General features: G+C 45.9%; 9 non-coding genes across 9 annotated transcripts; all 9 read left to right on the top strand.

Moving 5' to 3' along the window:
• Positions 1-1,832: 1,832 nt before the first annotated feature.
• LOC130310299 (U2 spliceosomal RNA) lies at positions 1,833-2,023 on the top strand. The gene has a single exon (XR_008858829.1). It is a non-coding gene; the product is annotated as a U2 spliceosomal RNA (small nuclear RNA).
• A 2,106-nt stretch (positions 2,024-4,129) lies between these two features.
• Positions 4,130-4,320, top strand: LOC130310288 (U2 spliceosomal RNA). The gene has a single exon (XR_008858818.1). It is a non-coding gene; the product is annotated as a U2 spliceosomal RNA (small nuclear RNA).
• A 2,089-nt stretch (positions 4,321-6,409) lies between these two features.
• On the top strand, positions 6,410-6,600 carry LOC130310277 (U2 spliceosomal RNA). Its single transcript, XR_008858807.1, has one exon. It is a non-coding gene; the product is annotated as a U2 spliceosomal RNA (small nuclear RNA).
• Positions 6,601-8,689: 2,089 nt separating this feature from the next.
• Positions 8,690-8,880, top strand: LOC130310266 (U2 spliceosomal RNA). The gene has a single exon (XR_008858796.1). It is a non-coding gene; the product is annotated as a U2 spliceosomal RNA (small nuclear RNA).
• A 2,095-nt stretch (positions 8,881-10,975) lies between these two features.
• Positions 10,976-11,166, top strand: LOC130310484 (U2 spliceosomal RNA). Its single transcript, XR_008858996.1, has one exon. It is a non-coding gene; the product is annotated as a U2 spliceosomal RNA (small nuclear RNA).
• Positions 11,167-13,258: 2,092 nt separating this feature from the next.
• LOC130310472 (U2 spliceosomal RNA) lies at positions 13,259-13,449 on the top strand. The gene has a single exon (XR_008858984.1). It is a non-coding gene; the product is annotated as a U2 spliceosomal RNA (small nuclear RNA).
• Positions 13,450-15,547: 2,098 nt separating this feature from the next.
• LOC130310461 (U2 spliceosomal RNA) lies at positions 15,548-15,738 on the top strand. Its single transcript, XR_008858973.1, has one exon. It is a non-coding gene; the product is annotated as a U2 spliceosomal RNA (small nuclear RNA).
• A 2,095-nt stretch (positions 15,739-17,833) lies between these two features.
• LOC130310377 (U2 spliceosomal RNA) lies at positions 17,834-18,024 on the top strand. The gene has a single exon (XR_008858903.1). It is a non-coding gene; the product is annotated as a U2 spliceosomal RNA (small nuclear RNA).
• A 2,082-nt stretch (positions 18,025-20,106) lies between these two features.
• Positions 20,107-20,297, top strand: LOC130310260 (U2 spliceosomal RNA). Its single transcript, XR_008858790.1, has one exon. It is a non-coding gene; the product is annotated as a U2 spliceosomal RNA (small nuclear RNA).
• The last annotated feature ends 1,866 nt before the right edge of the window (positions 20,298-22,163 follow it).

Genomic DNA, 22,163 nt, shown 5'->3' with positions numbered 1-22,163 from the left:
GCCTTGATAGCGGGTGGGTGCTGAATGTTCCTAATTGACAAAATAAGATTAATGCTTATGAAGAAATATAAAATCTCATCCCTTCCCCAATATCGCGCCACACCCCTACCCCTTAATTCCCTGGTTGAACTTGATGGACATATGTCTTTTTTCGACCGTACTAACTATGTAACTATGTAACATAACATGGGGGGGGGGGGGGTCTCCTGGCTGTTCACACAGGTGTGTCATTGCTGTACATTGACCATGCATTGCTTCTGTGGTATTGCAAAGGCAAAGACAAATGCTTCCAGCCATCCATTGCACTAATGGATTGGTCATCAGCTGGCTGTCTATGTCCCGCATCAATATAGACCAAAGTACAGAGGGTTAGGCTATGCTATTGTGCACCTACCTGATGCATCAGAAGGTGCGAGGCCCTTGCTAAATTCTGTGCACAGACTTTGAGATCTATACTTTAGACTGTATCTAAACCTGCTCCAACATGGACTGACATTCTGGCCTACTTTCAGCCGATGCGACTTGTCTGTCGCTGAACAGTCGCTTTTTATGTATTCAGCACCTATGTATAATGTTGTAAAAATGCTCTAGAAGCTAAAGTCGCAGAAATGTCACACATATTTGGCCTGCAACTTTCTGTGCGACAAATTCAGACAGGAAAAATCAGTATAAATCCTTAGAAAATTATCCCCCAGTGTCTCCATCTGCTGGCGGTATTGAATAAGCATTGCTGCACTGATGGGGTATGCATTAGACGAAAAAAAAGAAGAAAAAGAAGAATAATACGCCCAGAAAAGAGGCGAAAAGGAGAAAAACGTAAAAAAACGTGAAAAAAAAGTAAGAGGAAGAGAAGGGAAAAAAAGGTGGAAATGGGTTTAAAAGTGATTTCGGCGGAGAAATATATATATATATATATATATATATATATATATATATATATATATATATATATATATATACGCGCACACACACACATATATATAAACGTATTCTCCGTTGAGATATTGCAGCCGCTGCTGTGTCCAGGCCCAGGAGCCTTAGCACTGTGCTGTGATGTCACTCAATACCACTGACATCACTAGGTGTAAACAACATCTCTCCTTTGCTGTGTATGTGACTATGGAGCTGTTTGGTGATGTCGTCTATTATGGCCTTCATAGAAGCAACAGGAGATTGTTGCATCCATCTAGAACCCTCAGAACTACAGTGCTATGATGTCACTCACTTCCACAGGCCTTGCAGAGTGTAAACAACAACAACCCAGCTTTGTTGTGTATGTAACCATAGGGATTTGTGATGTCACCTAGAACCTTCACAGCAGCGACAGCTTTATGAGGAGCATCAGCACTGCTCTGCCTGAGCAGAACCATCACCGCCATAGGTTGTCAAATAACCCGGATTTAACCCACACAGGTAAGTCCAATGGGGTGCAGGCATGTCCTCTATGCTTACAGCTTCCCGTGGGTGTTGGTTTGATACCGTTTGGGGACAGCCAAGGAGGCATCTGCAGGCAACAAAGGTAGGTGTGTGCTTGTGTGTGTGTTTCCTATGCAGATCCTAAGCCCAGTGTCACATGCAAGTAGGAGGAGTAAGAAGGGTTCCTGGCAAATCCGGGTTATGGATTGCATTTAAAAAGGCCCCGTGGGAGTGCAATGGGCCCCTGTCTTGCTGCTTAGCAATAATGGTATGGGTTTAGGTTCTGCTGTGTGTACTGGTGGTTGACTGCCCCCCAGCCCAGAGTGTGCATGGAAAATTGTCTGGCAGCCTCCCTGACAGCAAGCAGTGATAGTGCCCATGAAGGGGACCTTGTTGGGCCCGCCCCTTTCACGGTTATCGCTTCTCGGCCTTTTGGCTAAGATCAAGTGTAGTATCTGTTCTTATCAGTTTAATATCTGATACGTCCCCTATCTGGGGACCATATATTAAATGGATTTTTGAGAACGGGGGCCGATTTCGAAGCTTGCTTCCGTCGCCCTATGCATTGACCCGATATGGCAGTATCTTCGGGTACAGTGCACCACCCCCTTACAGGGTTAAAAAGAAAGATTCCTACTTTCATTGCTACCTGCTTGCTGGCTAGCCAGCTAGCCAGCCCTGTGGGCCTTGCTGCTGCAGCCAAAAAACAAAAGGTGGTGCTGCTGCTGCTGCTTCTGCTGCTTCTGCTTCTGCTTGTGTCTGGCCCCTGTTGGAGCGTCCAGGCACAGGACTTCTGCTGCTGCTGACTAAATGGCCTCCTTAATTGGATCATTTGAGTAGCCAGCACATCTGTGCAGGTAGGGCATGACATGATAGGCAGCTGCCTTGATAGCGGGTGGGTGCTGAATGTTCCTAATTGACAAAATAAGATTAATGCTTATGAAGAAATATAAAATCTCATCCCTTCCCCAATATCGCGCCACACCCCTACCCCTTAATTCCCTGGTTGAACTTGATGGACATATGTCTTTTTTCGACCGTACTAACTATGTAACTATGTAACATAACATGGGGGGGGGGGGGGGGGGTCTCCTGGCTGTTCACACAGGTGTGTCATTGCTGTACATTGACCATGCATTGCTTCTGTGGTATTGCAAAGGCAAAGACAAATGCTTCCAGCCATCCATTGCACTAATGGATTGGTCATCAGCTGGCTGTCTATGTCCCGCATCAATATAGACCAAAGTACAGAGGGTTAGGCTATGCTATTGTGCACCTACCTGATGCATCAGAAGGTGCGAGGCCCTTGCTAAATTCTGTGCACAGACTTTGAGATCTATACTTTAGACTGTATCTAAACCTGCTCCAACATGGACTGACATTCTGGCCTACTTTCAGCCGATGCGACTTGTCTGTCGCTGAACAGTCGCTTTTTATGTATTCAGCACCTATGTATAATGTTGTAAAAATGCTCTAGAAGCTAAAGTCGCAGAAATGTCACACATATTTGGCCTGCAACTTTCTGTGCGACAAATTCAGACAGGAAAAATCAGTATAAATCCTTAGAAAATTATCCCCCAGTGTCTCCATCTGCTGGCGGTATTGAATAAGCATTGCTGCACTGATGGGGGTATGCATTAGACGAAAAAAAAGAAGAAAAAGAAGAATAATACGCCCAGAAAAGAGGCGAAAAGGAGAAAAACGTAAAAAAACGTGAAAAAAAAGTAAGAGGAAGAGAAGGGAAAAAAAGGTGGAAATGGGTTTAAAAGTGATTTCGGCGGAGAAATATATATATATATATATATATATATATATATATATATATATATATATATATATACGCGCACACACACACATATATATAAACGTATTCTCCGTTGAGATATTGCAGCCGCTGCTGTGTCCAGGCCCAGAAGCCTTAGCACTGTGCTGTGATGTCACTCAATACCACTGACATCACTAGGTGTAAACAACATCTCTCCTTTGCTGTGTATGTGACTATGGAGCTGTTTGGTGATGTCGTCTATTATGGCCTTCATAGAAGCAACAGGAGATTGTTGCATCCATCTAGAACCCTCAGAACTACAGTGCTATGATGTCACTCACTTCCACAGGCCTTGCAGAGTGTAAACAACAACAACCCAGCTTTGTTGTGTATGTAACCATAGGGATTTGTGATGTCACCTAGAACCTTCACAGCAGCGACAGCTTTATGAGGAGCATCAGCACTGCTCTGCCTGAGCAGAACCATCACCGCCATAGGTTGTCAAATAACCCGGATTTAACCCACACAGGTAAGTCCAATGGGGTGCAGGCATGTCCTCTATGCTTACAGCTTCCCGTGGGTGTTGGTTTGATACCGTTTGGGGACAGCCAAGGAGGCATCTGCAGGCAACAAAGGTAGGTGTGTGCTTGTGTGTGTGTTTCCTATGCAGATCCTAAGCCCAGTGTCACATGCAAGTAGGAGGAGTAAGAAGGGTTCCTGGCAAATCCGGGTTATGGATTGCATTTAAAAAGGCCCCGTGGGAGTGCAATGGGCCCCTGTCTTGCTGCTTAGCAATAATGGTATGGGTTTAGGTTCTGCTGTGTGTACTGGTGGTTGACTGCCCCCCAGCCCAGAGTGTGCATGGAAAATTGTCTGGCAGCCTCCCTGACAGCAAGCAGTGATAGTGCCCATGAAGGGGACCTTGTTGGGCCCGCCCCTTTCACGGTTATCGCTTCTCGGCCTTTTGGCTAAGATCAAGTGTAGTATCTGTTCTTATCAGTTTAATATCTGATACGTCCCCTATCTGGGGACCATATATTAAATGGATTTTTGAGAACGGGGGCCGATTTCGAAGCTTGCTTCCGTCGCCCTATGCATTGACCCGATATGGCAGTATCTTCGGGTACAGTGCACCACCCCCTTACAGGGTTAAAAAGAAAGATTCCTACTTTCATTGCTACCTGCTTGCTGGCTAGCCAGCTAGCCAGCCCTGTGGGCCTTGCTGCTGCAGCCAAAAAACAAAAGGTGGTGCTGCTGCTGCTGCTTCTGCTGCTTCTGCTTCTGCTTGTGTCTGGCCCCTGTTGGAGCGTCCAGGCACAGGACTTCTGCTGCTGCTGACTAAATGGCCTCCTTAATTGGATCATTTGAGTAGCCAGCACACCTGTGCAGGTAGGGCATGACATGATAGGCAGCTGCCTTGATAGCGGGTGGGTGCTGAATGTTCCTAATTGACAAAATAAGATTAATGCTTATGAAGAAATATAAAATCTCATCCCTTCCCCAATATCGCGCCACACCCCTACCCCTTAATTCCCTGGTTGAACTTGATGGACATATGTCTTTTTTCGACCGTACTAACTATGTAACTATGTAACATAACATGGGGGGGGGGGGGGGGGGTCTCCTGGCTGTTCACACAGGTGTGTCATTGCTGTACATTGACCATGCATTGCTTCTGTGGTATTGCAAAGGCAAAGACAAATGCTTCCAGCCATCCATTGCACTAATGGATTGGTCATCAGCTGGCTGTCTATGTCCCGCATCAATATAGACCAAAGTACAGAGGGTTAGGCTATGCTATTGTGCACCTACCTGATGCATCAGAAGGTGCGAGGCCCTTGCTAAATTCTGTGCACAGACTTTGAGATCTATACTTTAGACTGTATCTAAACCTGCTCCAACATGGACTGACATTCTGGCCTACTTTCAGCCGATGCGACTTGTCTGTCGCTGAACAGTCGCTTTTTATGTATTCAGCACCTATGTATAATGTTGTAAAAATGCTCTAGAAGCTAAAGTCGCAGAAATGTCACACATATTTGGCCTGCAACTTTCTGTGCGACAAATTCAGACAGGAAAAATCAGTATAAATCCTTAGAAAATTATCCCCCAGTGTCTCCATCTGCTGGCGGTATTGAATAAGCATTGCTGCACTGATGGGGTATGCATTAGACGAAAAAAAAGAAGAAAAAGAAGAATAATACGCCCAGAAAAGAGGCGAAAAGGAGAAAAACGTAAAAAAACGTGAAAAAAAAGTAAGAGGAAGAGAAGGGAAAAAAAGGTGGAAATGGGTTTAAAAGTGATTTCGGCGGAGAAATATATATATATATATATATATATATATATATATATATACGCGCACACACACACATATATATAAACGTATTCTCCGTTGAGATATTGCAGCCGCTGCTGTGTCCAGGCCCAGGAGCCTTAGCACTGTGCTGTGATGTCACTCAATACCACTGACATCACTAGGTGTAAACAACATCTCTCCTTTGCTGTGTATGTGACTATGGAGCTGTTTGGTGATGTCGTCTATTATGGCCTTCATAGAAGCAACAGGAGATTGTTGCATCCATCTAGAACCCTCAGAACTACAGTGCTATGATGTCACTCACTTCCACAGGCCTTGCAGAGTGTAAACAACAACAACCCAGCTTTGTTGTGTATGTAACCATAGGGATTTGTGATGTCACCTAGAACCTTCACAGCAGCGACAGCTTTATGAGGAGCATCAGCACTGCTCTGCCTGAGCAGAACCATCACCGCCATAGGTTGTCAAATAACCCGGATTTAACCCACACAGGTAAGTCCAATGGGGTGCAGGCATGTCCTCTATGCTTACAGCTTCCCGTGGGTGTTGGTTTGATACCGTTTGGGGACAGCCAAGGAGGCATCTGCAGGCAACAAAGGTAGGTGTGTGCTTGTGTGTGTGTTTCCTATGCAGATCCTAAGCCCAGTGTCACATGCAAGTAGGAGGAGTAAGAAGGGTTCCTGGCAAATCCGGGTTATGGATTGCATTTAAAAAGGCCCCGTGGGAGTGCAATGGGCCCCTGTCTTGCTGCTTAGCAATAATGGTATGGGTTTAGGTTCTGCTGTGTGTACTGGTGGTTGACTGCCCCCCAGCCCAGAGTGTGCATGGAAAATTGTCTGGCAGCCTCCCTGACAGCAAGCAGTGATAGTGCCCATGAAGGGGACCTTGTTGGGCCCGCCCCTTTCACGGTTATCGCTTCTCGGCCTTTTGGCTAAGATCAAGTGTAGTATCTGTTCTTATCAGTTTAATATCTGATACGTCCCCTATCTGGGGACCATATATTAAATGGATTTTTGAGAACGGGGGCCGATTTCGAAGCTTGCTTCCGTCGCCCTATGCATTGACCCGATATGGCAGTATCTTCGGGTACAGTGCACCACCCCCTTACAGGGTTAAAAAGAAAGATTCCTACTTTCATTGCTACCTGCTTGCTGGCTAGCCAGCTAGCCAGCCCTGTGGGCCTTGCTGCTGCAGCCAAAAAACAAAAGGTGGTGCTGCTGCTGCTGCTTCTGCTGCTTCTGCTTCTGCTTGTGTCTGGCCCCTGTTGGAGCGTCCAGGCACAGGACTTCTGCTGCTGACTAAATGGCCTCCTTAATTGGATCATTTGAGTAGCCAGCACACCTGTGCAGGTAGGGCATGACATGATAGGCAGCTGCCTTGATAGCGGGTGGGTGCTGAATGTTCCTAATTGACAAAATAAGATTAATGCTTATGAAGAAATATAAAATCTCATCCCTTCCCCAATATCGCGCCACACCCCTACCCCTTAATTCCCTGGTTGAACTTGATGGACATATGTCTTTTTTCGACCGTACTAACTATGTAACTATGTAACATAACATGGGGGGGGGGGGGGGGGTCTCCTGGCTGTTCACACAGGTGTGTCATTGCTGTACATTGACCATGCATTGCTTCTGTGGTATTGCAAAGGCAAAGACAAATGCTTCCAGCCATCCATTGCACTAATGGATTGGTCATCAGCTGGCTGTCTATGTCCCGCATCAATATAGACCAAAGTACAGAGGGTTAGGCTATGCTATTGTGCACCTACCTGATGCATCAGAAGGTGCGAGGCCCTTGCTAAATTCTGTGCACAGACTTTGAGATCTATACTTTAGACTGTATCTAAACCTGCTCCAACATGGACTGACATTCTGGCCTACTTTCAGCCGATGCGACTTGTCTGTCGCTGAACAGTCGCTTTTTATGTATTCAGCACCTATGTATAATGTTGTAAAAATGCTCTAGAAGCTAAAGTCGCAGAAATGTCACACATATTTGGCCTGCAACTTTCTGTGCGACAAATTCAGACAGGAAAAATCAGTATAAATCCTTAGAAAATTATCCCCCAGTGTCTCCATCTGCTGGCGGTATTGAATAAGCATTGCTGCACTGATGGGGTATGCATTAGACGAAAAAAAAGAAGAAAAAGAAGAATAATACGCCCAGAAAAGAGGCGAAAAGGAGAAAAACGTAAAAAAACGTGAAAAAAAAGTAAGAGGAAGAGAAGGGAAAAAAAGGTGGAAATGGGTTTAAAAGTGATTTCGGCGGAGAAATATATATATATATATATATATATATATATATATATATATATACGCGCACACACACACATATATATAAACGTATTCTCCGTTGAGATATTGCAGCCGCTGCTGTGTCCAGGCCCAGGAGCCTTAGCACTGTGCTGTGATGTCACTCAATACCACTGACATCACTAGGTGTAAACAACATCTCTCCTTTGCTGTGTATGTGACTATGGAGCTGTTTGGTGATGTCGTCTATTATGGCCTTCATAGAAGCAACAGGAGATTGTTGCATCCATCTAGAACCCTCAGAACTACAGTGCTATGATGTCACTCACTTCCACAGGCCTTGCAGAGTGTAAACAACAACAACCCAGCTTTGTTGTGTATGTAACCATAGGGATTTGTGATGTCACCTAGAACCTTCACAGCAGCGACAGCTTTATGAGGAGCATCAGCACTGCTCTGCCTGAGCAGAACCATCACCGCCATAGGTTGTCAAATAACCCGGATTTAACCCACACAGGTAAGTCCAATGGGGTGCAGGCATGTCCTCTATGCTTACAGCTTCCCGTGGGTGTTGGTTTGATACCGTTTGGGGACAGCCAAGGAGGCATCTGCAGGCAACAAAGGTAGGTGTGTGCTTGTGTGTGTGTTTCCTATGCAGATCCTAAGCCCAGTGTCACATGCAAGTAGGAGGAGTAAGAAGGGTTCCTGGCAAATCCGGGTTATGGATTGCATTTAAAAAGGCCCCGTGGGAGTGCAATGGGCCCCTGTCTTGCTGCTTAGCAATAATGGTATGGGTTTAGGTTCTGCTGTGTGTACTGGTGGTTGACTGCCCCCCAGCCCAGAGTGTGCATGGAAAATTGTCTGGCAGCCTCCCTGACAGCAAGCAGTGATAGTGCCCATGAAGGGGACCTTGTTGGGCCCGCCCCTTTCACGGTTATCGCTTCTCGGCCTTTTGGCTAAGATCAAGTGTAGTATCTGTTCTTATCAGTTTAATATCTGATACGTCCCCTATCTGGGGACCATATATTAAATGGATTTTTGAGAACGGGGGCCGATTTCGAAGCTTGCTTCCGTCGCCCTATGCATTGACCCGATATGGCAGTATCTTCGGGTACAGTGCACCACCCCCTTACAGGGTTAAAAAGAAAGATTCCTACTTTCATTGCTACCTGCTTGCTGGCTAGCCAGCTAGCCAGCCCTGTGGGCCTTGCTGCTGCAGCCAAAAAACAAAAGGTGGTGCTGCTGCTGCTGCTTCTGCTGCTTCTGCTTCTGCTTGTGTCTGGCCCCTGTTGGAGCGTCCAGGCACAGGACTTCTGCTGCTGCTGACTAAATGGCCTCCTTAATTGGATCATTTGAGTAGCCAGCACACCTGTGCAGGTAGGGCATGACATGATAGGCAGCTGCCTTGATAGCGGGTGGGTGCTGAATGTTCCTAATTGACAAAATAAGATTAATGCTTATGAAGAAATATAAAATCTCATCCCTTCCCCAATATCGCGCCACACCCCTACCCCTTAATTCCCTGGTTGAACTTGATGGACATATGTCTTTTTTCGACCGTACTAACTATGTAACTATGTAACATAACATGGGGGGGGGGGGGGGGTCTCCTGGCTGTTCACACAGGTGTGTCATTGCTGTACATTGACCATGCATTGCTTCTGTGGTATTGCAAAGGCAAAGACAAAGGCTTCCAGCCATCCATTGCACTAATGGATTGGTCATCAGCTGGCTGTCTATGTCCCGCATCAATATAGACCAAAGTACAGAGGGTTAGGCTATGCTATTGTGCACCTACCTGATGCATCAGAAGGTGCGAGGCCCTTGCTAAATTCTGTGCACAGACTTTGAGATCTATACTTTAGACTGTATCTAAACCTGCTCCAACATGGACTGACATTCTGGCCTACTTTCAGCCGATGCGACTTGTCTGTCGCTGAACAGTCGCTTTTTATGTATTCAGCACCTATGTATAATGTTGTAAAAATGCTCTAGAAGCTAAAGTCGCAGAAATGTCACACATATTTGGCCTGCAACTTTCTGTGCGACAAATTCAGACAGGAAAAATCAGTATAAATCCTTAGAAAATTATCCCCCAGTGTCTCCATCTGCTGGCGGTATTGAATAAGCATTGCTGCACTGATGGGGTATGCATTAGACGAAAAAAAAGAAGAAAAAGAAGAATAATACGCCCAGAAAAGAGGCGAAAAGGAGAAAAACGTAAAAAAACGTGAAAAAAAAGTAAGAGGAAGAGAAGGGAAAAAAAGGTGGAAATGGGTTTAAAAGTGATTTCGGCGGAGAAATATATATATATATATATATATATATATATATATATATATATATATACGCGCACACACACACATATATATAAACGTATTCTCCGTTGAGATATTGCAGCCGCTGCTGTGTCCAGGCCCAGGAGCCTTAGCACTGTGCTGTGATGTCACTCAATACCACTGACATCACTAGGTGTAAACAACATCTCTCCTTTGCTGTGTATGTGACTATGGAGCTGTTTGGTGATGTCGTCTATTATGGCCTTCATAGAAGCAACAGGAGATTGTTGCATCCATCTAGAACCCTCAGAACTACAGTGCTATGATGTCACTCACTTCCACAGGCCTTGCAGAGTGTAAACAACAACAACCCAGCTTTGTTGTGTATGTAACCATAGGGATTTGTGATGTCACCTAGAACCTTCACAGCAGCGACAGCTTTATGAGGAGCATCAGCACTGCTCTGCCTGAGCAGAACCATCACCGCCATAGGTTGTCAAATAACCCGGATTTAACCCACACAGGTAAGTCCAATGGGGTGCAGGCATGTCCTCTATGCTTACAGCTTCCCGTGGGTGTTGGTTTGATACCGTTTGGGGACAGCCAAGGAGGCATCTGCAGGCAACAAAGGTAGGTGTGTGCTTGTGTGTGTGTTTCCTATGCAGATCCTAAGCCCAGTGTCACATGCAAGTAGGAGGAGTAAGAAGGGTTCCTGGCAAATCCGGGTTATGGATTGCATTTAAAAAGGCCCCGTGGGAGTGCAATGGGCCCCTGTCTTGCTGCTTAGCAATAATGGTATGGGTTTAGGTTCTGCTGTGTGTACTGGTGGTTGACTGCCCCCCAGCCCAGAGTGTGCATGGAAAATTGTCTGGCAGCCTCCCTGACAGCAAGCAGTGATAGTGCCCATGAAGGGGACCTTGTTGGGCCCGCCCCTTTCACGGTTATCGCTTCTCGGCCTTTTGGCTAAGATCAAGTGTAGTATCTGTTCTTATCAGTTTAATATCTGATACGTCCCCTATCTGGGGACCATATATTAAATGGATTTTTGAGAACGGGGGCCGATTTCGAAGCTTGCTTCCGTCGCCCTATGCATTGACCCGATATGGCAGTATCTTCGGGTACAGTGCACCACCCCCTTACAGGGTTAAAAAGAAAGATTCCTACTTTCATTGCTACCTGCTTGCTGGCTAGCCAGCTAGCCAGCCCTGTGGGCCTTGCTGCTGCAGCCAAAAAACAAAAGGTGGTGCTGCTGCTGCTGCTTCTGCTGCTTCTGCTTCTGCTTGTGTCTGGCCCCTGTTGGAGCGTCCAGGCACAGGACTTCTGCTGCTGCTGACTAAATGGCCTCCTTAATTGGATCATTTGAGTAGCCAGCACACCTGTGCAGGTAGGGCATGACATGATAGGCAGCTGCCTTGATAGCGGGTGGGTGCTGAATGTTCCTAATTGACAAAATAAGATTAATGCTTATGAAGAAATATAAAATCTCATCCCTTCCCCAATATCGCGCCACACCCCTACCCCTTAATTCCCTGGTTGAACTTGATGGACATATGTCTTTTTTCGACCGTACTAACTATGTAACTATGTAACATAACATGGGGGGGGGGGGGGGTCTCCTGGCTGTTCACACAGGTGTGTCATTGCTGTACATTGACCATGCATTGCTTCTGTGGTATTGCAAAGGCAAAGACAAATGCTTCCAGCCATCCATTGCACTAATGGATTGGTCATCAGCTGGCTGTCTATGTCCCGCATCAATATAGACCAAAGTACAGAGGGTTAGGCTATGCTATTGTGCACCTACCTGATGCATCAGAAGGTGCGAGGCCCTTGCTAAATTCTGTGCACAGACTTTGAGATCTATACTTTAGACTGTATCTAAACCTGCTCCAACATGGACTGACATTCTGGCCTACTTTCAGCCGATGCGACTTGTCTGTCGCTGAACAGTCGCTTTTTATGTATTCAGCACCTATGTATAATGTTGTAAAAATGCTCAAGAAGCTAAAGTCGCAGAAATGTCACACATATTTGGCCTGCAACTTTCTGTGCGACAAATTCAGACAGGAAAAATCAGTATAAATCCTTAGAAAATTATCCCCCAGTGTCTCCATCTGCTGGCGGTATTGAATAAGCATTGCTGCACTGATGGGGTATGCATTAGACGAAAAAAAAGAAGAAAAAGAAGAATAATACGCCCAGAAAAGAGGCGAAAAGGAGAAAAACGTAAAAAAACGTGAAAAAAAAGTAAGAGGAAGAGAAGGGAAAAAAAGGTGGAAATGGGTTTAAAAGTGATTTCGGCGGAGAAATATATATATATATATATATATATATATATATATATATATATATACGCGCACACACACACATATATATAAACGTATTCTCCGTTGAGATATTGCAGCCGCTGCTGTGTCCAGGCCCAGGAGCCTTAGCACTGTGCTGTGATGTCACTCAATACCACTGACATCACTAGGTGTAAACAACATCTCTCCTTTGCTGTGTATGTGACTATGGAGCTGTTTGGTGATGTCGTCTATTATGGCCTTCATAGAAGCAACAGGAGATTGTTGCATCCATCTAGAACCCTCAGAACTACAGTGCTATGATGTCACTCACTTCCACAGGCCTTGCAGAGTGTAAACAACAACAACCCAGCTTTGTTGTGTATGTAACCATAGGGATTTGTGATGTCACCTAGAACCTTCACAGCAGCGACAGCTTTATGAGGAGCATCAGCACTGCTCTGCCTGAGCAGAACCATCACCGCCATAGGTTGTCAAATAACCCGGATTTAACCCACACAGGTAAGTCCAATGGGGTGCAGGCATGTCCTCTATGCTTACAGCTTCCCGTGGGTGTTGGTTTGATACCGTTTGGGGACAGCCAAGGAGGCATCTGCAGGCAACAAAGGTAGGTGTGTGCTTGTGTGTGTGTTTCCTATGCAGATCCTAAGCCCAGTGTCACATGCAAGTAGGAGGAGTAAGAAGGGTTCCTGGCAAATCCGGGTTATGGATTGCATTTAAAAAGGCCCCGTGGGAGTGCAATGGGCCCCTGTCTTGCTGCTTAGCAATAATGGTATGGGTTTAGGTTCTGCTGTGTGTACTGGTGGTTGACTGCCCCCCAGCCCAGAGTGTGCATGGAAAATTGTCTGGCAGCCTCCCTGACAGCAAGCAGTGATAGTGCCCATGAAGGGGACCTTGTTGGGCCCGCCCCTTTCACGGTTATCGCTTCTCGGCCTTTTGGCTAAGATCAAGTGTAGTATCTGTTCTTATCAGTTTAATATCTGATACGTCCCCTATCTGGGGACCATATATTAAATGGATTTTTGAGAACGGGGGCCGATTTCGAAGCTTGCTTCCGTCGCCCTATGCATTGACCCGATATGGCAGTATCTTCGGGTACAGTGCACCACCCCCTTACAGGGTTAAAAAGAAAGATTCCTACTTTCATTGCTACCTGCTTGCTGGCTAGCCAGCTAGCCAGCCCTGTGGGCCTTGCTGCTGCAGCCAAAAAACAAAAGGTGGTGCTGCTGCTGCTGCTTCTGCTGCTTCTGCTTCTGCTTGTGTCTGGCCCCTGTTGGAGCGTCCAGGCACAGGACTTCTGCTGCTGCTGACTAAATGGCCTCCTTAATTGGATCATTTGAGTAGCCAGCACACCTGTGCAGGTAGGGCATGACATGATAGGCAGCTGCCTTGATAGCGGGTGGGTGCTGAATGTTCCTAATTGACAAAATAAGATTAATGCTTATGAAGAAATATAAAATCTCATCCCTTCCCCAATATCGCGCCACACCCCTACCCCTTAATTCCCTGGTTGAACTTGATGGACATATGTCTTTTTTCGACCGTACTAACTATGTAACTATGTAACATAACATGGGGGGGGGGGGGGGGTCTCCTGGCTGTTCACACAGGTGTGTCATTGCTGTACATTGACCATGCATTGCTTCTGTGGTATTGCAAAGGCAAAGACAAATGCTTCCAGCCATCCATTGCACTAATGGATTGGTCATCAGCTGGCTGTCTATGTCCCGCATCAATATAGACCAAAGTACAGAGGGTTAGGCTATGCTATTGTGCACCTACCTGATGCATCAGAAGGTGCGAGGCCCTTGCTAAATTCTGTGCACAGACTTTGAGATCTATACTTTAGACTGTATCTAAACCTGCTCCAACATGGACTGACATTCTGGCCTACTTTCAGCCGATGCGACTTGTCTGTCGCTGAACAGTCGCTTTTTATGTATTCAGCACCTATGTATAATGTTGTAAAAATGCTCTAGAAGCTAAAGTCGCAGAAATGTCACACATATTTGGCCTGCAACTTTCTGTGCGACAAATTCAGACAGGAAAAATCAGTATAAATCCTTAGAAAATTATCCCCCAGTGTCTCCATCTGCTGGCGGTATTGAATAAGCATTGCTGCACTGATGGGGTATGCATTAGACGAAAAAAAAGAAGAAAAAGAAGAATAATACGCCCAGAAAAGAGGCGAAAAGGAGAAAAACGTAAAAAAACGTGAAAAAAAAGTAAGAGGAAGAGAAGGGAAAAAAAGGTGGAAATGGGTTTAAAAGTGATTTCGGCGGAGAATATATATATATATATATATATATATATATATATATATATATATATATATACGCGCACACACACACATATATATAAACGTATTCTCCGTTGAGATATTGCAGCCGCTGCTGTGTCCAGGCCCAGGAGCCTTAGCACTGTGCTGTGATGTCACTCAATACCACTGACATCACTAGGTGTAAACAACATCTCTCCTTTGCTGTGTATGTGACTATGGAGCTGTTTGGTGATGTCGTCTATTATGGCCTTCATAGAAGCAACAGGAGATTGTTGCATCCATCTAGAACCCTCAGAACTACAGTGCTATGATGTCACTCACTTCCACAGGCCTTGCAGAGTGTAAACAACAACAACCCAGCTTTGTTGTGTATGTAACCATAGGGATTTGTGATGTCACCTAGAACCTTCACAGCAGCGACAGCTTTATGAGGAGCATCAGCACTGCTCTGCCTGAGCAGAACCATCACCGCCATAGGTTGTCAAATAACCCGGATTTAACCCACACAGGTAAGTCCAATGGGGTGCAGGCATGTCCTCTATGCTTACAGCTTCCCGTGGGTGTTGGTTTGATACCGTTTGGGGACAGCCAAGGAGGCATCTGCAGGCAACAAAGGTAGGTGTGTGCTTGTGTGTGTGTTTCCTATGCAGATCCTAAGCCCAGTGTCACATGCAAGTAGGAGGAGTAAGAAGGGTTCCTGGCAAATCCGGGTTATGGATTGCATTTAAAAAGGCCCCGTGGGAGTGCAATGGGCCCCTGTCTTGCTGCTTAGCAATAATGGTATGGGTTTAGGTTCTGCTGTGTGTACTGGTGGTTGACTGCCCCCCAGCCCAGAGTGTGCATGGAAAATTGTCTGGCAGCCTCCCTGACAGCAAGCAGTGATAGTGCCCATGAAGGGGACCTTGTTGGGCCCGCCCCTTTCACGGTTATCGCTTCTCGGCCTTTTGGCTAAGATCAAGTGTAGTATCTGTTCTTATCAGTTTAATATCTGATACGTCCCCTATCTGGGGACCATATATTAAATGGATTTTTGAGAACGGGGGCCGATTTCGAAGCTTGCTTCCGTCGCCCTATGCATTGACCCGATATGGCAGTATCTTCGGGTACAGTGCACCACCCCCTTACAGGGTTAAAAAGAAAGATTCCTACTTTCATTGCTACCTGCTTGCTGGCTAGCCAGCTAGCCAGCCCTGTGGGCCTTGCTGCTGCAGCCAAAAAACAAAAGGTGGTGCTGCTGCTGCTGCTTCTGCTGCTTCTGCTTCTGCTTGTGTCTGGCCCCTGTTGGAGCGTCCAGGCACAGGACTTCTGCTGCTGCTGACTAAATGGCCTCCTTAATTGGATCATTTGAGTAGCCAGCACACCTGTGCAGGTAGGGCATGACATGATAGGCAGCTGCCTTGATAGCGGGTGGGTGCTGAATGTTCCTAATTGACAAAATAAGATTAATGCTTATGAAGAAATATAAAATCTCATCCCTTCCCCAATATCGCGCCACACCCCTACCCCTTAATTCCCTGGTTGAACTTGATGGACATATGTCTTTTTTCGACCGTACTAACTATGTAACTATGTAACATAACATGGGGGGGGGGGGGGGGTCTCCTGGCTGTTCACACAGGTGTGTCATTGCTGTACATTGACCATGCATTGCTTCTGTGGTATTGCAAAGGCAAAGACAAATGCTTCCAGCCATCCATTGCACTAATGGATTGGTCATCAGCTGGCTGTCTATGTCCCGCATCAATATAGACCAAAGTACAGAGGGTTAGGCTATGCTATTGTGCACCTACCTGATGCATCAGAAGGTGCGAGGCCCTTGCTAAATTCTGTGCACAGACTTTGAGATCTATACTTTAGACTGTATCTAAACCTGCTCCAACATGGACTGACATTCTGGCCTACTTTCAGCCGATGCGACTTGTCTGTCGCTGAACAGTCGCTTTTTATGTATTCAGCACCTATGTATAATGTTGTAAAAATGCTCTAGAAGCTAAAGTCGCAGAAATGTCACACATATTTGGCCTGCAACTTTCTGTGCGACAAATTCAGACAGGAAAAATCAGTATAAATCCTTAGAAAATTATCCCCCAGTGTCTCCATCTGCTGGCGGTATTGAATAAGCATTGCTGCACTGATGGGGTATGCATTAGACGAAAAAAAAGAAGAAAAAGAAGAATAATACGCCCAGAAAAGAGGCGAAAAGGAGAAAAACGTAAAAAAACGTGAAAAAAAAGTAAGAGGAAGAGAAGGGAAAAAAAGGTGGAAATGGGTTTAAAAGTGATTTCGGCGGAGATATATATATATATATATATATATATATATATATATATATATATATATACGCGCACACACACACATATATATAAACGTATTCTCCGTTGAGATATTGCAGCCGCTGCTGTGTCCAGGCCCAGGAGCCTTAGCACTGTGCTGTGATGTCACTCAATACCACTGACATCACTAGGTGTAAACAACATCTCTCCTTTGCTGTGTATGTGACTATGGAGCTGTTTGGTGATGTCGTCTATTATGGCCTTCATAGAAGCAACAGGAGATTGTTGCATCCATCTAGAACCCTCAGAACTACAGTGCTATGATGTCACTCACTTCCACAGGCCTTGCAGAGTGTAAACAACAACAACCCAGCTTTGTTGTGTATGTAACCATAGGGATTTGTGATGTCACCTAGAACCTTCACAGCAGCGACAGCTTTATGAGGAGCATCAGCACTGCTCTGCCTGAGCAGAACCATCACCGCCATAGGTTGTCAAATAACCCGGATTTAACCCACACAGGTAAGTCCAATGGGGTGCAGGCATGTCCTCTATGCTTACAGCTTCCCGTGGGTGTTGGTTTGATACCGTTTGGGGACAGCCAAGGAGGCATCTGCAGGCAACAAAGGTAGGTGTGTGCTTGTGTGTGTGTTTCCTATGCAGATCCTAAGCCCAGTGTCACATGCAAGTAGGAGGAGTAAGAAGGGTTCCTGGCAAATCCGGGTTATGGATTGCATTTAAAAAGGCCCCGTGGGAGTGCAATGGGCCCCTGTCTTGCTGCTTAGCAATAATGGTATGGGTTTAGGTTCTGCTGTGTGTACTGGTGGTTGACTGCCCCCCAGCCCAGAGTGTGCATGGAAAATTGTCTGGCAGCCTCCCTGACAGCAAGCAGTGATAGTGCCCATGAAGGGGACCTTGTTGGGCCCGCCCCTTTCACGGTTATCGCTTCTCGGCCTTTTGGCTAAGATCAAGTGTAGTATCTGTTCTTATCAGTTTAATATCTGATACGTCCCCTATCTGGGGACCATATATTAAATGGATTTTTGAGAACGGGGGCCGATTTCGAAGCTTGCTTCCGTCGCCCTATGCATTGACCCGATATGGCAGTATCTTCGGGTACAGTGCACCACCCCCTTACAGGGTTAAAAAGAAAGATTCCTACTTTCATTGCTACCTGCTTGCTGGCTAGCCAGCTAGCCAGCCCTGTGGGCCTTGCTGCTGCAGCCAAAAAACAAAAGGTGGTGCTGCTGCTGCTGCTTCTGCTGCTTCTGCTTCTGCTTGTGTCTGGCCCCTGTTGGAGCGTCCAGGCACAGGACTTCTGCTGCTGCTGACTAAATGGCCTCCTTAATTGGATCATTTGAGTAGCCAGCACACCTGTGCAGGTAGGGCATGACATGATAGGCAGCTGCCTTGATAGCGGGTGGGTGCTGAATGTTCCTAATTGACAAAATAAGATTAATGCTTATGAAGAAATATAAAATCTCATCCCTTCCCCAATATCGCGCCACACCCCTACCCCTTAATTCCCTGGTTGAACTTGATGGACATATGTCTTTTTTCGACCGTACTAACTATGTAACTATGTAACATAACATGGGGGGGGGGGGGGGGGGGTCTCCTGGCTGTTCACACAGGTGTGTCATTGCTGTACATTGACCATGCATTGCTTCTGTGGTATTGCAAAGGCAAAGACAAATGCTTCCAGCCATCCATTGCACTAATGGATTGGTCATCAGCTGGCTGTCTATGTCCCGCATCAATATAGACCAAAGTACAGAGGGTTAGGCTATGCTATTGTGCACCTACCTGATGCATCAGAAGGTGCGAGGCCCTTGCTAAATTCTGTGCACAGACTTTGAGATCTATACTTTAGACTGTATCTAAACCTGCTCCAACATGGACTGACATTCTGGCCTACTTTCAGCCGATGCGACTTGTCTGTCGCTGAACAGTCGCTTTTTATGTATTCAGCACCTATGTATAATGTTGTAAAAATGCTCTAGAAGCTAAAGTCGCAGAAATGTCACACATATTTGGCCTGCAACTTTCTGTGCGACAAATTCAGACAGGAAAAATCAGTATAAATCCTTAGAAAATTATCCCCCAGTGTCTCCATCTGCTGGCGGTATTGAATAAGCATTGCTGCACTGATGGGGTATGCATTAGACGAAAAAAAAGAAGAAAAAGAAGAATAATACGCCCAGAAAAGAGGCGAAAAGGAGAAAAACGTAAAAAAACGTGAAAAAAAAGTAAGAGGAAGAGAAGGGAAAAAAAGGTGGAAATGGGTTTAAAAGTGATTTCGGCGGAGAAATATATATATATATATATATATATATATATACGCGCACACACACACATATATATAAACGTATTCTCCGTTGAGATATTGCAGCCGCTGCTGTGTCCAGGCCCAGGAGCCTTAGCACTGTGCTGTGATGTCACTCAATACCACTGACATCACTAGGTGTAAACAACATCTCTCCTTTGCTGTGTATGTGACTATGGAGCTGTTTGGTGATGTCGTCTATTATGGCCTTCATAGAAGCAACAGGAGATTGTTGCATCCATCTAGAACCCTCAGAACTACAGTGCTATGATGTCACTCACTTCCACAGGCCTTGCAGAGTGTAAACAACAACAACCCAGCTTTGTTGTGTATGTAACCATAGGGATTTGTGATGTCACCTAGAACCTTCACAGCAGCGACAGCTTTATGAGGAGCATCAGCACTGCTCTGCCTGAGCAGAACCATCACCGCCATAGGTTGTCAAATAACCCGGATTTAACCCACACAGGTAAGTCCAATGGGGTGCAGGCATGTCCTCTATGCTTACAGCTTCCCGTGGGTGTTGGTTTGATACCGTTTGGGGACAGCCAAGGAGGCATCTGCAGGCAACAAAGGTAGGTGTGTGCTTGTGTGTGTGTTTCCTATGCAGATCCTAAGCCCAGTGTCACATGCAAGTAGGAGGAGTAAGAAGGGTTCCTGGCAAATCCGGGTTATGGATTGCATTTAAAAAGGCCCCGTGGGAGTGCAATGGGCCCCTGTCTTGCTGCTTAGCAATAATGGTATGGGTTTAGGTTCTGCTGTGTGTACTGGTGGTTGACTGCCCCCCAGCCCAGAGTGTGCATGGAAAATTGTCTGGCAGCCTCCCTGACAGCAAGCAGTGATAGTGCCCATGAAGGGGGCCTTGTTGGGCCCGCCCCTTTCACGGTTATCGCTTCTCGGCCTTTTGGCTAAGATCAAGTGTAGTATCTGTTCTTATCAGTTTAATATCTGATACGTCCCCTATCTGGGGACCATATATTAAATGGATTTTTGAGAACGGGGGCCGATTTCGAAGCTTGCTTCCGTCGCCCTATGCATTGACCCGATATGGCAGTATCTTCGGGTACAGTGCACCACCCCCTTACAGGGTTAAAAAGAAAGATTCCTACTTTCATTGCTACCTGCTTGCTGGCTAGCCAGCTAGCCAGCCCTGTGGGCCTTGCTGCTGCAGCCAAAAAACAAAAGGTGGTGCTGCTGCTGCTGCTTCTGCTGCTTCTGCTTCTGCTTGTGTCTGGCCCCTGTTGGAGCGTCCAGGCACAGGACTTCTGCTGCTGCTGACTAAATGGCCTCCTTAATTGGATCATTTGAGTAGCCAGCACACCTGTGCAGGTAGGGCATGACATGATAGGCAGCTGCCTTGATAGCGGGTGGGTGCTGAATGTTCCTAATTGACAAAATAAGATTAATGCTTATGAAGAAATATAAAATCTCATCCCTTCCCCAATATCGCGCCACACCCCTACCCCTTAATTCCCTGGTTGAACTTGATGGACATATGTCTTTTTTCGACCGTACTAACTATGTAACTATGTAACATAACATGGGGGGGGGGGGGGGGTCTCCTGGCTGTTCACACAGGTGTGTCATTGCTGTACATTGACCATGCATTGCTTCTGTGGTATTGCAAAGGCAAAGACAAATGCTTCCAGCCATCCATTGCACTAATGGATTGGTCATCAGCTGGCTGTCTATGTCCCGCATCAATATAGACCAAAGTACAGAGGGTTAGGCTATGCTATTGTGCACCTACCTGATGCATCAGAAGGTGCGAGGCCCTTGCTAAATTCTGTGCACAGACTTTGAGATCTATACTTTAGACTGTATCTAAACCTGCTCCAACATGGACTGACATTCTGGCCTACTTTCAGCCGATGCGACTTGTCTGTCGCTGAACAGTCGCTTTTTATGTATTCAGCACCTATGTATAATGTTGTAAAAATGCTCTAGAAGCTAAAGTCGCAGAAATGTCACACATATTTGGCCTGCAACTTTCTGTGCGACAAATTCAGACAGGAAAAATCAGTATAAATCCTTAGAAAATTATCCCCCAGTGTCTCCATCTGCTGGCGGTATTGAATAAGCATTGCTGCACTGATGGGGTATGCATTAGACGAAAAAAAAGAAGAAAAAGAAGAATAATACGCCCAGAAAAGAGGCGAAAAGGAGAAAAACGTAAAAAAACGTGAAAAAAAAGTAAGAGGAAGAGAAGGGAAAAAAAGGTGGAAATGGGTTTAAAAGTGATTTCGGCGGAGAAATATATATATATATATATATATATATATATATATATATATATATATATACGCGCACACACACACATATATATAAACGTATTCTCCGTTGAGATATTGCAGCCGCTGCTGTGTCCAGGCCCAGGAGCCTTAGCACTGTGCTGTGATGTCACTCAATACCACTGACATCACTAGGTGTAAACAACATCTCTCCTTTGCTGTGTATGTGACTATGGAGCTGTTTGGTGATGTCGTCTATTATGGCCTTCATAGAAGCAACAGGAGATTGTTGCATCCATCTAGAACCCTCAGAACTACAGTGCTATGATGTCACTCACTTCCACAGGCCTTGCAGAGTGTAAACAACAACAACCCAGCTTTGTTGTGTATGTAACCATAGGGATTTGTGATGTCACCTAGAACCTTCACAGCAGCGACAGCTTTATGAGGAGCATCAGCACTGCTCTGCCTGAGCAGAACCATCACCGCCATAGGTTGTCAAATAACCCGGATTTAACCCACACAGGTAAGTCCAATGGGGTGCAGGCATGTCCTCTATGCTTACAGCTTCCCGTGGGTGTTGGTTTGATACCGTTTGGGGACAGCCAAGGAGGCATCTGCAGGCAACAAAGGTAGGTGTGTGCTTGTGTGTGTGTTTCCTATGCAGATCCTAAGCCCAGTGTCACATGCAAGTAGGAGGAGTAAGAAGGGTTC

Source organism: Hyla sarda, unplaced genomic scaffold (assembly GCF_029499605.1).
Source record: "Hyla sarda isolate aHylSar1 unplaced genomic scaffold, aHylSar1.hap1 scaffold_157, whole genome shotgun sequence".
NCBI classification, from domain to species: domain Eukaryota; kingdom Metazoa; phylum Chordata; class Amphibia; order Anura; family Hylidae; genus Hyla; species Hyla sarda.
Note: the sequence above shows the minus strand (reverse complement) of the source record. Positions and strands in the feature narration are given on the sequence as shown.